Source organism: Mytilus edulis, chromosome 6, assembly GCF_963676685.1.
Source record: "Mytilus edulis chromosome 6, xbMytEdul2.2, whole genome shotgun sequence".
In the NCBI taxonomy this organism is placed as follows: Eukaryota; Metazoa; Mollusca; class Bivalvia; order Mytilida; family Mytilidae; genus Mytilus; species Mytilus edulis.
The window spans coordinates 90,879,051-90,891,362 of NC_092349.1; the positions used below are offsets into that span (position 1 = coordinate 90,879,051).

Consider the following 12,312-nt stretch of genomic DNA (forward strand, 5'->3'; position numbering starts at 1 on the left):
TTGCCGTACAACATAATACCCCCCCCCCCCCAAGAATATAGATTTCGTATTCATATACATGTAAGTCTGAAAATCAAACCCAATAGAGTTAGAATTAGATTTTTAGGCTGACAAATATTTTCTGTCAATTTACATTTGCACAAGTCTGTCTACATGTTCACCAGTTTTTCAATCATCCACTAGTCTGTTTTTACTTTCACAAGTCTTTCTTATAGACCCCTAGTCTGTCCATATGATTTTCAACAGTCTGGCTATGTCCACAAGTCACTACGTTTTAACCGCGGTCTCTATGTGTCCGTCAGTCTGTCTCCGTGTTTACAAGTCGATATACATGTTTACCCGCCAGATTACGTTTCTAACAGTTTGCCTTCATGTCCTACACGTCCACCAGTCTGCTTATATATATATATACCAGTCTGGCTACAAGTCTACAAGAATATTATTTGCATCATTGACAAAGTCTGTCTGGATATGTCGTCTGGCGGATTTGCTTGTCTCTCACATTCTGAAGATGATGATATTCCTCGTAGTGAAATCGTTAATACAATGTACCAGTACTTAAGTCTATCAGTGTCCATCTCCATGCAAGACTCGGGTCTGATGAAGGTTCTAAAACAATTAAAGATTCGTCTATACAGTCCTTCTGAAAGTCTTCTCGGTCAGATGCAAAAGAATGCCCGGTTAGCGCCTCTGGATTTGCCCGGGGCATGTGGAGGATCAGAAGATATCGACACACCAAATTCAGTTATTCGACGAAAAATTTCAACACCTATCTCATTTAACACCAACATTACACAATAATGTCAACATGGAGTCAGTAACTGAGGTAACATTAAGTTAATTTAGAAGTCAATATCTTGTATATTTCTGTATACAGTTTATAATGCATATATCACTGTCATGAATCAAGGATGTGTATAGTAATAAGGGTCTTACTATCATCGGAACTTTGTTTTTTTTGGTTACACGCCATTATTCCGACAGCCCATTAATCCGACAGCCTATTGGTCCGACAACCAATTAGTCTGACAACCCAATAGTCCGACAACACATTGCTCCGACAGCCCAATACTCCGACAACCTATAATTCCGACACTTATCAAGTCAAGTATCAGGATATCAGGGTAAAATAAAATGTGTCTGTCTGTATTATTACGTTTATATTTGTAATAACATATTTTAAGAAATAACTCCGTATATATAATACAAGGCTAAGGTAGTTCGTATACTTTCAATGTTAATTCTCAATTCGAAATCTGTATATAGAATAAAACAGAAAATAATATTTTATTTTCCAAATCAAAGGATCTATGTAAATCAACAACAAGCATTGATGGCGCGAGCTACTGATGATACCCTGCCCAAATATTTCGGTAGATAGAAAGTTTTTGAGTTGTGAATCTGAAAAAGCATTACACAGTATAACTGACTTATATAAACCTTGAAGTTAAATATCAGAAATCATGGTATTGTAGTACCTGAGAAAAATGTGACAAAAGTTTTCAACTTGGCTGTCATGTAATGAGTAATGAGTTTGAAAAAGCATCACACGATATAACTGACTTCAATAAACCTTTCAGAAATCCTTGTAATGTAGTTCATGAAAAAGATGCAACGAAAATAGTTATGGGACGGGCGGCGAACTGACGGATGGACGGTTGGACGGACGGACAGACAGAGATAAAACAGTATACCCCCACTTTTTCGAAGCGGCGGCCAGTATAATGATTGTGTCAACATTAAGACATTACAATACTAATATGATATAATTATATTTATAGCACTATAAGCCTCAGTCACAATCGGAGCTAAGACAAAATATAAAAAAATACGTATTAATATCAATTAACAGTCAGTATCCAGACATGTACTACATTATTCAAAAGAACTAACGATATGATCCTCATTTTTTTCTCCATAATAGTAAAGTTTTCTTGTGTTCACTTCGAAATTAATCATAATTGTCTAACGTTTTAAAGTTCTGATATGTGCTAGAAATATGGCGAAAGAATTCCTCCCTCAAATTATAATGAAGTGAGCATTCGATTGAAAAATGACGCTCATCCTAAACTTTATCAGCTGTACAATACGATTTTTTGAGTATTTAGCATTTTCAATTCTTCATGTAATGGAAGAGCACCGATTCTGAATTAACATATAAATTACCTTTCTTAAAATCAATGATATCTAAATATGTTTCTTCTTGAAACCAATTTTTAAATGAAAAATAAGTTTCCCACAAAACACATATTACTAAGTTTTTACAATTAAACAATTTGACAAAGACACAAGGACAAGAATGTCACACATTGTCTTATTCTACTAGTTTGTTATTGTCTTTTATGCTGCACTCGTTCTACTTGAGCAGTCAAAATGCGTTGACTGTATATTTCTATGACATATACAGTCACTGACCCGATATCACTTTTCCTTATGCATATTTAGATAGAAATTGCCGAAATATTCATGTCCGTCATATTTGTTTTTCGTAATAAGTTTTGTTGTAAATCATCATGCAGTCCTGCATCTCCACCAATCATTAAAAAAGAGGCATATCTTTCTAGAATTTAAAATAATCTTAGGATACAAAATCGGTCTCCCAACAAAATATTGAGTGTCATCTCTCGGATTATGTCTGAACGATCGCTATTAGAAGTGCTACATGTACTGTCTCCGTATTTCGTGGATTCTCATTCCCGAACATGATACCGTATTCATGATTGATCATGATTGGAATTGCTCATCTTTTCTGAGCACATATTTCGTCCTTTTTGTCTTCTTATTTTTTAGGTTCTGGGTACGTATTTGTCTCCGTTTGTTTTTCTAATTTTGACTGACGCTATTTTATCCCATTATTTCTGCAACAAAATAAATTTAAATAAAACTCAGATGAGTGATACAAGGAGAGAAAGTGTTGCGACCAAAGAGGGCGGGTAGTGTTTTCCAACTCCGATGTATTATTTATTTATGTAGTTCATAGTGGGGGAACCTCACTCCCCTGATACGCGAAAAGGGGGATTCGAAGATCTAGTGAAAAGAAGGTAGATCAAGACACACATGCAAGACATAGCGAGCTAGAACAGCACAGACTGATAGTAGACACACAAACAACGAAATATAAAGATAAATAAAGTAACTAGACACGCAAAACGAAAGAGGGGCGAGGTTAAGGACTGAGCAGTTGCTATAATCATGTTTATCAACTCCAATATACTGAGACAAAATTAATGTCCGCATGCAAAAAATAATTGGAATCAAAACGGACAACCACAAATATCAGAGAGCGGAGTTGGTTTTTTTTTTTTTTAGAGAAAATTTATCCATACACTAAGAAAAACGCATATTGTCGGAATAATGGGCTGTCGGAGTAATGGGTTGTCGTAATAATGGGCTGTCAGAATAGTACATGTTGTCGGAGTATTGGGCTGTCCGAATAATGGTTGTCAGACTAATGGGATGTCACCATTTTTTTTACCCTCCCCCTTTTTTTCCAATATCCGTTATTTTTTCGTTTTCTATTTTAAAATTCACTCTCTTTAGTAATATATCCGTGACCGCTGTGGATAGTAAACTTGGAATTGATAGTAAATAGCAAAACCAAGTAATTTGTAGTGTATTTATGTTCTAATGACACGTACAGACAGACGCGAAAAAAATAAATAATACGAAAGTGAGAAAACGAAAATATAACAGATTTTGGAAAAAAAGGGTAGGGTAAAAAAAATGTCCTGTACCCAAGTACCTATGCTTACTATTAAAGCAATAATTTGAGAAATATATATTAAGGGTTATACTAATATGTGAATATTATGAGTCCAGGTAACTCGATCAACTTGATTTGTACGTATGAAAAATTATATTTATTATCTGGTCATGTCCCGCGTTTTTTTTTGTGTAATGTTGTTATAATAACAGTGTAAGTTAAGACCAAAAAGTAGACCAGGAAAATACTTTATTATCTTTACTAGTTAATTTCTGGAGATCATGTGTCTGTCATTTATTCTGTTATTCACATCTTTTAAACAATTATATTATATACGCATCATATCAATCTATCACTTAGGATACATTATTTTATTTGGCTTAATAACATATTATTGGTATTTAGTGCGACCGTGCACCTTTCGGTTGTCTCGAGTGTTTTCTATTATAGCAATGTTTAAGTCGTCATGTTGCGGGATTTTCAAATCCCAAAAGAAGAACACACTTCAAATTCAACATGATTTTCGATTTGGTAACCGCATTACTTTAATATAGATCATTATATATTACATAACCTTACACAATCAATTTACTTTTTATGATTAATCTGATATGCATGCCCAATATATTTTATTCCCAAAACCTTATTTAAAAAGGAGGGGACATGGTCAAAGTGTCGTGCAAACCAAATTATTGTTTATTGTCACGGAATAATAACAAACTGTGCTATAGTTTTTAAGATTATTGGATAATTGACTTGTTCCATAGGTACATGTACCTTACTTACCCAGGTGACATATCAGTTGTACCCTTGATATTGGTATAAATTCAAATCACAGGCACTTGTTTCTATCCATTTGAAGACCCACTATTAACGTATATATTTACCAGAAATAATGGTTTTAAGGGGAGAGGGGAAAAAATTACTTGGGTACCTTCTCGAAAATATACGTTGATAGTGGGTCTTCCAATGGATAGAAACAAGTGCCTGTGATTCAAATGCTTAATGATATATTAAAAGAAGATGTGGTATGATTGCCAATGAGACAGCTGTCCACAAGAGACCAAAATGACACAGACATTAACAACTATAGGTCACTGTACAACCTTCAACAATGAGCATAGCCCATACCACAAAGGCCCCGATATGACAATGTAAAACAATTCAAACGAGAAAACTAAGATACATGTATATGTACATTGTACATGTTGTATATCTATATGAAGATTAATTAGATTAAAGTAAACAATGTGGTATGTTTCCAAAATAAATGCTATCCGCTAAAGACCAACTGATGTTGATCCAATTACTATAGCCAAACAAATGATACATACATGTAGGTTACCATACTTCCTTCATTTATATTAATGATTATTGAGTATTTTTTTGGAAACATTTCAAACCTTTACATTTTGCTGTTTATATATGTTACAGTAAATAGGTGAAATTAGGAATTACATGTAATTACTAAAATTTAGGAATTACAGGTAATTCCCGATGCACTTCATGCACTTAGTTAATACAAGTAATTCCTTAAACGGCCCAGTTATTACCAGTAATTACTAAATTTAAAATGAATATTTACACCTATTTACTGACTGCTAACACAACCATAACTTTTGATCACCTGACCATAATACAACATTGTTTTAGCTGTGTAATACTAACTAGAAGATCAGTTAGTACACTTAAAATTTTGAATGGTTGATATGTATAAAAAATATCTTGAATAAATATGGACTTTCAAATATTTGGTTAAATCAGAGTAACTTTAGTTTTAATCCAAAATGGTTTAAGTTGAGCATTATAATACAGATAATTTTTGACCAACTTCAGCAGACATGGAAATCAGAAATGGAAAATTCTCCCAAAGCATTATGTCTTAACTTTTTAAAGAACTCTTTGAATATGAAGAATATTTAGACTTATTACCTTATAAAGATAAGATAACGTTATGTAGGTTAAGAACTGGAATGAACTGTTATGTGCATTAGCTTCGAGATATATAAAAAAAATATCTTTTTTTTGTTGTTAAATCATTTATAAAAATGATATTGTAAAATTATAATTCACTGTTAGCAGCCATTCTGGTTTTATTTTGTTAAATTAGCTGAGAAACAAGGTTGATGAGTTGTGCACTTGCAAGTGAATATTTGGACCTCATTGAATACGTATTCATGTGACCTTCAAATCAACCCCTAGCTGGAGATGGGTTATCGATGTATTAAGCTATTAAAATTGTAAGGGTTTTTGCAGAACAAATACATGTAGTCTCGGTTACTTTTGCTGTTAATCGCAGGCTCAACAAAAATGAGGAAAAAATATTAAAATTTTCCTCTAGATACTATCTGTTGACTAGTACTGTAAGAAGCTTCAGTCAAAATTGGGTAAAAATCCAGGATGGTTTATAAAATCTAATGTTTTAAAAACTTTAACTACAGAGTGTATGTAATGTTAACTGGGACAAAACTAGTCCATTTATAAGTAATATACGAAAAAAAGGATTTTTTTTTTCAAACTTTACTTTTGGATATTATTTTATGATCATAAACATTTAGCTTCTGTCCAAGTTCATGAAGTTTGGTAGAAATCCAGGATATTTGGAGAAAGTTTTTTTTAAAGTTTTGAGCCACAGTGCATGATGGAGATTTTAGTTTGATTTTGGATAGATATCATTGTCTTGCATACATATATTTACGGAGTTTCAAAACCTATAAAACAACCATTTTCCAGTTTCAATTCACAAACACTAAAGAGTATGCACTTTGGATGTGCATTATATTCCTACATCCTTAAGTTAGCGCCGTTAAAATCCCTACCCCTTTACTTTCTTATTTGATATCTTGAATTATGTTTTTAATTTTAAAACAAAAACATCAAGTTAGTAAATAGCTGTAAAAATGACAAAAAAAATCAGTGATTACCAGTAATCACTGAAACAACTAGTAAATACATGTAATTACTAAATTGGCTAGTAATTACAGGTATTTACTGAAGTGTTTAGTAATTACATGTAATTCCTAATTTCACCTATTTACTGTAACATATACATGTTACTACAGTTCAGCGACTCAAGTTTAAAAGGCATTTATATAAAAGAATTTAAACTTAATATCATTTTGTATGAACATCATGTTGAATATTTACATTTTCTCAAAAAGTTTTTATTTTACTTAGCTAATAAAGAAGATGATGGATTCCCAAACAGAAATCTTGATGACAGTGAAAAAATTGAAGAATTGCACCAATTGTTACAGAGAATCGATTTCAAGCAGAAACAGATGCTCAAAGATAAGGGAATACAACAGCCATCCATGTTCCTTCACATATAAAGGTATATATCATTGTATATTGTATATATATATTTTGTCTACATTTTCTGAATTTATGATTTTAAAAATCTTTCAAAAGATATAAATGTACATTGTAAGTCATGTAAGTCATGTAATTCAAATAGAGACGTGCCATTGTCTTTGATAAAAGATAGAGTTACATGTACATATATGCCTTTTTAGTATTATCAGCTTATATACTTACTTAGCCTTGTTAAAATCTATAAATATACCTTATGTATATTACATGTATGTTGAAATGTCTGTCAGAATATATACATATATGCATGTGATCATAATGTTTCAAATAGCCAAACATTGTAAAATATATATATATATATACATATATATATATATACAACTAGTCTAAACATCAACTCAACAATGTTAGATCTGTAAATTTGCTTTTGCAAATTTTTGGTTCTTCCCTCGCCGGGATTCGAACCCATGCTACTGTAATATCGTGACACCCAATCGCCTGCACTGCAGCCGTCCCGCTAGACCACACGACCACCTGGGCTATATACATGTATATATATATATACAACTCGTCTAAATATCAACCTAACAATGTTAGATCTGTACATGTAAATTTGCTTTCACAAATTTTTGGTTCTTCCCTCGCGGGTATTCGAACCCATGCTACTGTGATATCGTGACACCAAATCGCCTGCACTGCAGCCGTCCCGCTAGACATATATATATATATTGAGTATTGGAAATCCTGTACACCCTTTCCTTAGACCAAGTTTAACAAATATAATATGAATGTTTAAATTCAACTAATTATCTCCTGGCAATACACATTTATTTTAGGAACTTTTTATGTTTTATTTTGCAGTAAGCAGCTGTTTGTGATGCTTATAGGCATAAACAATCTAGTCTGGACATGTAAAACAGCAGCTGGTTCTATTTTGAAGTAAGCTATTTGATGATTACATTAATTTGACATGACCAGACCAAGTCTTGGGATAAATTAATAGTACTCATTGTCATGATTGTACTAGGTTTTTATTGTTTTATATATTTTATGGAAAATACTGTTAGTTGAGGCCTGCAAAAATTAATTTATAAGGAGAGGAAGTGTTGTTGCCAATGAGAGTAGAGACATCTAACAAATAGCATGAATAGAATCATGGAGGATTGAATTCATACTCATTTTTATTAGAGTGTTACAAAATAATTGCAGGAAAAAAAAAACAACAACAAAAATCAAAATAATTGTGTATTTAGTAGAATTAGCCAAATCAAACAATAACTGACTTAAATCTTGTTTGAAATTTTCACATTTCTATTGATTAAATATTATTTTATAGATCAAATAATAAATAGATAAAAGGGCAGTAATCCAGTCTCAGATTTTTGTTTTGGTTATATTGTATACAGCTGATTGTATTTTAATACTATTTACAAATACTTCTTATGTGTCAAAAGAAAAAAAAATTGCTGTACCTGATATTGTGATTTATATTGAAATTGATAAAGACAACAAACTCAATAATGAGCTATTCCAATATCAATCTCCCTAGGGAAAAAATGGGGTGCTAACTAATTTTAGACCTCCATAGTGCCCATAGACACATCAAACACTTGCCAAAATATAAGCCTGAACCCCTGAGGGGATCACACATCAAATTATAAAAGTTGTATATATTCTACACCGTGAATAAGACCAAACAATGATAGAAGGAGTTAGTTTTAAAATATAATTGAAAAACTAAACTGATACAAATCAATAATTTTTTTGATGTTGATAAATAAATCACAATGTGTAATAGTTGTAATAAATTGTTATGCCAGCCTACAATAGTAGAAGGGGTTTATGTTTAATGATCCATGCTTTTGTTTGTTTATTCTTTCATCTGTTCTGCTTTAGGTTCAAGTTTTGGTAAAAGTTTTTGGTCAGGATAGTTGTTAATGATGTTAACGACCAATCAACTTAAAAATAAATATACATGTGCCTTATGTTATGATCTTTCTAAGGATAAATTAATGGTTTGACCCCAATTTCATGGTCCATTGAAAATAGAAAATTTATCACAACTTCTAGCTATTCTTTTTATAGAGTTATTCCACGAGATATTTTTGGGTCACTCATTAGAATATCTTTTAAATATATGATTTTGATTACAACTGCATTAAGATAGAATAATTGCATGCAGAAAATTATTGCTTTTGTCACATATATATCACTTGTCAATTTAATAAAATTAAACATTTTTTTTTATTACTTTATTACAGAAGCTACAAAATAGAGCTAAGGCCCTTTAAACCAAGAAACTGCCAGTGTCAGAAAAGGACAAACTTAGAAAGGCCATGCAAATTGATTTAATGTCAAGTTGGGACAGTGATTCTGTAGATAAACTCGCCTGATCACAACTGGGATTTGACTGTCACAAGATTTTAAATCTTACATGGATACACTAAAGTCAGAGACAGCTGAATGCACAAGGCAAAGAGCTGAGGTCCAAGTAAATCAGAGAGGCCTTGTCACAAGAAATGTACAGAACTTGCATGGATTTTTACTTAAGGGCATATGACACAAAATTGAGAGATATCAATAAAAATTTCTTTAAATTTTAATAAGGACCAATTCAAAGGTACACTTTTGGAATTTGCAAGAACAAAAATACCTTCATGTTTACTTTTGAATTATAGTTGACAGTTTTCAGTTTAAGGGGGGGACCCTTAAAATGAAGTGGTTTGGTTTATTGAATTTGATTATTTTTTAAAGTAAAAAAATGAATTACTGCTCTTATATTTCAACATTTGCATTTTTTATTAAAATTATTTACAAGTGCAGCATATCGGTGACATCAGATTATGTTAATGTGTTTGGTTAAGCTACACATATTTCTTTTTACTTAAACTTTCTGTTGCCTTTTCTAATTAATTAAATGCTGAATAATAATTTGAGTGTGGCTCATTTCAGTGTCTTGTATTTGCTGTCAAGATTTTTCCTGTAAGATTTCACATTATTTATAATCGCTTGGTCAAAGGGAGATAACTTTTTGAATCTTCACATTAGATAATCTGCGAAGAGGATTATGTAAAATGTAAATAGTTGAAAATTAATTTTATGGTTCAATAAAATCAAAATAAGTTATTGCCATTCATTATAAATAAATTTCTATCAAAAATAAGGCTCAAAGAATTTTTTTATTTTATTTATATAAATAATAACAAAGTACACACATCATGCACATGTTGACTTCATAAAATTTGTAAACAAAAAAAATTGAAAATAAAACTAAAAAATTTTAACTAATCAGGAGACAGTCAATACACCAAATATATTTATAAGCATATAAACTTATTATTTTCTTCAATTGTCCATGTACATAATTTTTTGCTTGACATTACATAATTTTGTTGATAAAAGTTTATTTGTGTGCTATTTTATTCAATTGTACATATTTGAAGTATTTCATTACACCTTATTATTTTTATTCTTGCATACAGCATTTGGAATGAAATTTTAATCAATGTTCGAGCAGCAGGATGTTTTTTTTGTCGAGCCTGCAACTTTTGTTGCAGAAAGCTCGACATAGGGATAGTGATCGGGCGGCGGCGTTAGCTAACTTTTTTAAAGCTGAATATTTTAGAAGGTGGAAGACCTGGATGCTTCATACTTTGTATATAGATGCCTCATGTTACGAAGTTTCCGTCAGTCACATGTCAAATGTCCTTGACCTCATTTTCATGGTTCAGTGACCACTTGAAAAAAAAGATCAGAGTTTTTGTAATGTTGAATTCTCTCTTATTATAAGTAATAGAATAATTATATTTGGTATGTGCGTACCTTGCAAGGTCCTCATGTCCGTCAGACGGTTTTCACTTGACCTGACCTCATTTCATGGATCAGTGAACAAGGTTAAGTTTTGGTGGTCAAGTCCATATCTCAGATACTATAAGCAATAGGGCTAGTATATTTGGTGTATGGAAGGACTGTAAGGTGTACATGTCCAACTGGCAGGTGTCATCTGACCTTGACCTCATTTTCATGGTTCAGTGGTTATAGTTAAGTTTTTGTGTTTTGGTCTGTTTTTCTCATACTTTATGCAATAGATCTACTATATTTGTTGTATGGAATGATTGTAAGGTGTACATGTCTAGCGAGCAGATGTCATCTGACCTGGACCTCATTTTCATGGTTGAGTGGTCAAAGTTAAGTTTTTGAGTTTTGGTCTTTTTATCTAATACTATATGCCATAGGTCAACTATATTTGGTGTATGGAAATATTTTATGATCTATATGTCAGTCGCGCAGGTTTTATTTGACCTCGACCTCATTTTCACGGTTCATTGCTCAGTGTTAAGTTCTTGTGTTTTGGTCTATTCTTTTTAAAACTATAAGTAATAGGTCAACTATATTTGTTGTATGGAAGCATTGTTAGCTGTACATGTCTGCCTGGCATGGTTCATCTGACCTTGACCTCATTTTCATGGTTCATTGCTCTTTGTTTAGTTATCTTGGTTAATGTTAAGTTTATGTGACAGTTTTTAATAAAGCTTTATACTTAGGACTATCAACATAATATCAATGATAAGTAAAGAAGGCGAGACATTTCAGTGTGTGCACTCTTGTGAATTTACGAATTATGTTAATCATGTAAATAATGCTTTTTTTGCTTTTTGAAGTTTTTAAAATTGACAAATAATGCTAGCAGGGGAGATTATTCATTAATATTTTTATGATGCCAAACTTGAAATTTAGAGGTGCCTATGTTTGCTTTTTGTTATAACCCAATTGTTATGATTCTTAAATAATCTATACAAGTAAGCATGTTAATTTGTCAATAACCATTATTTTATTAATTAGTTTGAATTTGATGAGGTTCTTTGATGTAGAACTTGACTTTTTTTAAACAAAAGTGTTTTTTTATTTGTTTTAAATGTTTTTAAAATTGTATAACAAACTTTTTGACATTTTATTTTAATTTATCACCAAAACAACTCTAATTTGTCAGTATCTGAATAAAATTAATTTGTTAGATACTTTGTTTCTTTTATTGAAGTATATACAAAGGGAGATAACTCAAAATTGTTTTTTTTTATTATTCTGACCCGATTAGAAGTGAAAATAACTATGCCCAAGACAGGATGACAATAAGAAAATGCTAGAAATTGTTGTGTATGGTTATGCTTTGTCCAAAAGTTTTTTGTTATCTCCTGTATTGTATATTGCTGCCATTGTCAAAATCCAAATCACACATAGATAGCCTTGTCCTATAGTTTATATCTGGTGTTTGTGTTTTTTGTATGTCTTAGATTCTA

The 12,312-nt window shown here is 31.6% G+C and overlaps 1 long non-coding RNA gene across 2 annotated transcripts; it reads left to right on the forward strand.

The window, feature by feature from the left end:
- Positions 1 to 468: 468 nt before the first annotated feature.
- Positions 469 to 12,031, forward strand: LOC139528880 (uncharacterized). Of its 2 annotated transcripts, none has more exons than XR_011665717.1 (4): positions 469 to 826; positions 6,881 to 7,037; positions 7,877 to 7,954; positions 9,277 to 12,031. It is a non-coding gene; the product is annotated as an uncharacterized lncRNA (long non-coding RNA). The 2 variants fall into 2 exon arrangements; XR_011665716.1 differs by lacking the exon at positions 469 to 826 and adding an exon at positions 4,074 to 4,234.
- The last annotated feature ends 281 nt before the right edge of the window (positions 12,032 to 12,312 follow it).